Below are 6,030 nucleotides of genomic sequence, written 5' to 3'. Positions count from 1 at the left end.
CTAGGCTTAGGATTGGGTCTTGTCCATCACATCATTCTCCTAATGATGTGATCCCGTTATCAACGACATCCAATGTCCATAGCCAGGAAACCATGACTATCTGTTGATCACAACGAGCTAGTCAACTAGAGGCTCACTAGGGACATATTGTGGTCTATGTATTCACACGTGTATTACGATTTTCGGATAATACAGTTATAGCATGAATAAAAGACTATTATCATGAACAAAGAAATATAATAATAACACTTTTATTATTGCCTCTAGAGCATATTTCCAATAGTCTCCCACTTGCACTAGAGTCAATAATCTAGTTCACATCACCATGTGATTAACACTGACAGGTCACATCACCATGTGACCAACATCCAAAGAGTTTACTAGTGTCATTAAACTAGTTCACATCATCATGTGATTAAGACTCAATGAGTTCTGGGGTTTGATCATGTTCTGCTTGTGAGAGAGGTTTTAGTCAACGGATCTGTAACATTCAGATCCGTATGTACTTCGCAAATTTCTAGGTCATATTGTAAATGCTACTTCCACGCTCCACTTGGAGCTATTCCAAATGGTTGCTCCACTATACGTATCCGGTTTGCTACTCAGAGTCATTCGGATAGGTGTTAAAGCTTGCATCAACGTAACCCTTTACGCCGAACTCTTTATCACCTCCATAATCGAGAAACATATCCTTATTCCTCTAAGGATAACTTTGATCGCTATCTGATGATCCACTCCTTGATCACCTTTGTACTCTCTTGCCAGACATGTGGCAAGGCACACATCAGGTGCGGTACTTAGCATAGCATACTGTAGAGCCTACGTCTAAAGCATAGGGGACGACCTTCGTCCTTTCTCTTTTTTCTGCCGAGGTCGAGCTTTAAGTCTTAACTTCATACCTTACAACTCAGGCAAGAACTTCTTCTTTGACTGATCCATCTTGAACACCTTCAAGATCATGTCAAGGTATGTGCTCATTTGAAAGTATTATTAAGCATTTTGATCTATCCTTATAGATCTTGATGCTCAATGTTCAAGTAGCTTAATCCAGGTTTTCTATTGAAAAACACCTTTCAAATAACCCTATATGCTTTCTAGAAAATCATTTCTGATCATCAACATGTCAACAACATATACTCATCAGAAATTCTATAGTGCTCCCACTCACTTCTTTGGAAATACAAGTTTCTCATGAACTTTGTATAAACCCAAAATCTTTAATCATCTCATCAAAGTGCACATTCCAACTCCGAGATGCTTACTCCAGTCCTTAGAAGGATTGCTGGAGCTAGCATACCTTTTAGCATCCTTAGGATCGACAAAACCTTTCTGATTGTATCACATACAACCTTTCCTTACGAAAGTTGGTAAGGAAACTCGTTTTGACATCCATCTGCCAGATTTCATAAATGCAGCTTATGCTAACATGATTCCGACGGACTTAAGCATTGCTACGGATGAGAAAATCTCATCGTAGTCAACTCCTTGAACTTGTGAAAAACTCTTCGCCACAAGTCGAGCTTCATAGATGGTGACATTACCATCCACTTCCGTCTTCTTCTTAAAAGATCCATTTATCTCAATGGCTTGCCGATCATTGGGCAAGTCCACCAAAGTCCATGCTTTGTTCTGATACATGGATCCTATCTCGGATTTCATGTCTTCTAAACATTTGTCGGAATATGGGCCCACCATCGCTTCTCCATAGCTCGTAGGTTCATTGTTGTCTAGCAACATGACCTTCAAGACAGGATTACCGTACCACTCTGAAGTGGTACGCATCCTTGTCACCCTACGAGGTACGGTAGTGACTTGATCCAAAACTTCATGATCACTATCATAAGCTTCTACTTCAATTGGTGTAGGTGCCACAGGAACAACTTCCTATGACCTGCTACACACTAGTTGAAGTGACGGTTCAATAACCTCATCAAGTCTCCACCATCCTCCCACTCAACTCTTTCGAGAGAAACCTTTCCTCGAGAAAGGACCCGATTCAAGAAACAATCCATATTGCTTTCGGATCTGAATTAGGAGGTATACCCAACTGTTTTGGGTGTCCTATGAAGATGCATTTTATCCGCTTTGGGTTCGAGCTTATCAACCTGAAACTTTTTCACATAAGCGTCGCAGCCCCAAACCTTTAAGAAATGACAACATAGGTTTCTCTAAACCGGTGTCATCTCAACGGAATTACGTGGTACCCTATTAAAGTGAGTGCGGGTGTCTCTAATGCCTAACCCATGAACGATAGTGGTAATTCGATAAGAGACATCATGGTACCCACCATATCCAATAGGGTGCAACTATGATGTTCGGACACACCATCACACTATGGTGTTCCAGGCGGTATTAATTGTAAAACAATTTCCACAATGTCTTAATTGCGTGCCAAAACTCGTAACTCAGATATTCATCTCTATGATCATATCATAGACATTTTATCCTCTTGTCACAATGATCTTCTACTTCACTCTGAAATTACTTGAACCATTCAATAATTCAGACTTGTGTTTCATCAAGAAAATATTCTCAACATCTACCCGAATCATCTGTGAAGTAAGAACATAACGATATTCACTGCATGCCTCAACACTCATTGGACTGCACACATCAAAATGTATTACTTCCAACAAGTTGCTTTCTGGTTCCATTTTACTGAAACCTAGGCTTTCAGTCATCTTGCCCATGTGGTATGATTTGCATGTCTCAAGTGATTCAAAATCAAGTGAGTCCAAACGGTCCATTTGCATGGAGTTTCTTCATGCATATACACCAATAGACATGGTTCGCATGTCTCAAACTTTTCAAAAATGAGTGAGTCCAAAGATCCATCAACATGGAGCTTCTTCATGCGTTTTACACCAATATGACTTACATGGCAATGCCACAACTACGTGGTACTATCATTACTATCTTATATCTTTTGGCATGAAAATGTGTATCACTACGATCGAGATTCAATAAACCATTCCTTTAGTTGCAAGACCATTGAAGGTATTATTCAAATAAATAGAGTAACCATTATTCTCCTTAAATGAATAACCGTATTGCGATAGACATAATCCAATCATGTCTATGCTCAACGCAAACACCAAATGACAATTATTCAGGTTTAATACTAATCTTGATGGTAGAGGGAGCGTGCGATGTTTGATCACATCAAACTTGGAAACACTTCCAACACATATCGTCAGCTCACCTTTAGCTAGTCTCCGTTTATTCCGTAGCTCTTTTATTTCGAGTTACTAACACTTAGCAACCGAACCGGTATCTTATACCCTGGTGCTACTAGGAGTACTAGTAAAGTACACATTAACATAATGTATATCCAATATACTTCTATCGACCTTGCCAGCCTTCTCATCTACCAAGTATCTAGGGTAATTCCGCTCTAGTGACTATTCCCCTTATCACAGAAGCACTTAGTCTCGGGTTTGGGTTCAACCTTGGGTTTCTTCACTGGAGCAGCAGCTGATTTGTTGTTTCATGAAGTATCCCTTCTTGCCCTCGCCCTTCTTGAAACTAGTGGTTTCACCAACCATCAACAATTGATGCTCCTTCTTGATTTCTACTTTCGCGATGTCAAACAACGCGAATACCTCAATGATCATCATCTCTATCCTTGATATGTTATAGTTCATCATGAAGCTCTAGCAGCTTGGTGGCAATGACTTTGGAGAAACATCACTATCTCATCTGGAAGATCAACTCCCACTCGATTCAAGTGATTGTTGTACTCAGACAATCTGAGTACAAGCTCAATGATTGAGCTTTTCTCCCTTAGTTTGCAGGCTAAGAGACTCGTCGGAGGTCTTACACCTCTTGACGTGGGCACGAGCCTGAAATCCCAATTTCAGCCCTCGAAACAACTCATATGTTTCGCGACGTTCCAAAATCATCTTCGGTGCCTCAACTCTAAACCGTTTATCATTACTGAACTATCACGTAGTTATCAAAAACGTGTATGTACGATGTTCGCAACATCCACAAACGACGTTTGGGGTTCAGCACACTGAGCAGTGCATTAAGGACATAAGCTTTCTACTGTCCGCATAATTGCTACTATCAACTTTCAACTATATTTTCTCTAGGAACATATCTAAACAGTGGAACTAAAGCGCGAGCTTACGACATAATTTGCAAAGGTCTTTTGACTATGTTCAGGATAATTAAGTTCATCTTATGAACTCCCACTCAGATAGACATCCCTCTGGTCATCTAAGTGATTACATGATCCGAGTCAACTAGGCTGTGTCCGATCATCACGTGAGACGGACTAGTCATCATCGGTGAACATCTTCATGTTGATCGTATCTACTATATGACTCATGCTCGACCTTTCGGTCTCCGTGTTCCAAGGCCATGTCTGTACATGCTAGGCTCGTCAAGTTAACCCTAAGTGTATTGCATGTGTAAATCTGTCTTACACCCATTGTATGTGAACGTAAGGATCTATCACACCCGATCATCACGTGGTGCTTCGAAACGACGAACTGTAGCAAGGGTGCACAGTTAGGGGATAACACTTCTTGAAATTGGTGTAAGGGATCATCTTATTTACTACCGTCGTTCTAAGTAAACAAGATGCATAAACATAATAAACATCACATGCAATCAAATAGTGACATGATATGGCCAATATCATTTTGCTCCTTTTGATCTCCATCTTCGGGGCTCCATGATCATCATCGTCACCGGCATGACACCATGATCTCCATCATCATGATCTCCATCATCGTGTCTTCATGAAGTTGTCTCGCCAACTATTACTTCTACTACTATGGCTACCGGTTAGCAATAAAGTAAAGTAATTACATGGCGTTGTTCAATGACACGCAGGTCATACAATAAATTTAAGACAACTCCTATGGCTCCTGCCGGTTGTCATACTCATCGACATGCAAGTCGTGAATCCTATTACAAGAACATGATCAATCTCATACATCACATATATTCATCACATTCTTCTTGGCCATATCACATCACATAGCATACCCTTCAAAAACAAGTTAGACGTCCTCTAATTGTTGTTTGCATGTTTTACGTGGCTGCTATGGGTTTCTAGCAAGAACGTTTCTTACCTACGCAAAACCACAACGTGATATGCCAAATGCTATTTACCCTTCATAAGGACCCTTTTCATCGAATCTGTTCCGACTAAAGTGGGAGAGACTGGCACCCGCTAGCCACCTTATGCACCAAGTGCATGTCAGTCGGTGGAACATGTCTCACGTAAGAGTACGTGTAAGGTCGGTCCGGGCCGCTTCATCCCACAATACTGTCGAAACAAGATTGGACTAGTAATGGTAAGCATATTGTACAAAATCAACGCCCACAACTACTTTGTGTTCTACTCGTGCAAAGAATCTACGCAATAGACCTAGCTCATGATGCCACTGTTGGGGAACGTAGCAGAAATTCAAAATTTTCCTACGTGTCACCAAGATCTATCTATGGAGAAACCAGCAACGAGGGGAAGGAGAGTGCATCTACATACCCTTGTAGATCGCTAAGCGGAAGCGTTCAAGAGAACGGGGTTGAAGGAGTCGTACTCGTCGTGATCCAAATCACCGGAGATCCTAGTGCCGAACGGACGGCACCTCCGCGTTCAACACACGTACAGCCCGGTGACGTCTCCCATGCCTTGATCCAGCAAGGAAAGAGGGAGAGGTTGAGGAAGACTCCATCCAGCAGCAACACAACGGCGTGGTGGTGGTGGAGGAGCGTGGCAATCCTGCAGGGCTTCGCCAAGCACCTGCGGGAGAGGAGGAGGTGTCACGGGAGGGAGGGAGGCGCCAGGGCTTCTGGTATGGATGCCCTCCCTCCCCTCCACTATATATAGGGGCAAGGGAGAGGGGGGAGGCGCAGCCTTTCCCCTTCCTCCAAGGAAGGGGTGCGGCCAAGAGGGGGAGGAGTCCATCCTCCCCAAGGCACCTCGGAGGTGCCTTCCCCTTTGAGGACTCTTCCCTCCCCAAGTTTCCTTGGCGCATGGGCCTCTTGGGGCTGGTGCCCTTGGCCCATATAGGC

The sequence above is a fragment of the Triticum dicoccoides genome, chromosome 2A (assembly GCF_002162155.2).
Source record: "Triticum dicoccoides isolate Atlit2015 ecotype Zavitan chromosome 2A, WEW_v2.0, whole genome shotgun sequence".
NCBI classification, from domain to species: Eukaryota; Viridiplantae; Streptophyta; class Magnoliopsida; order Poales; family Poaceae; genus Triticum; species Triticum dicoccoides.
This window is presented reverse-complemented; position numbering follows the sequence as displayed.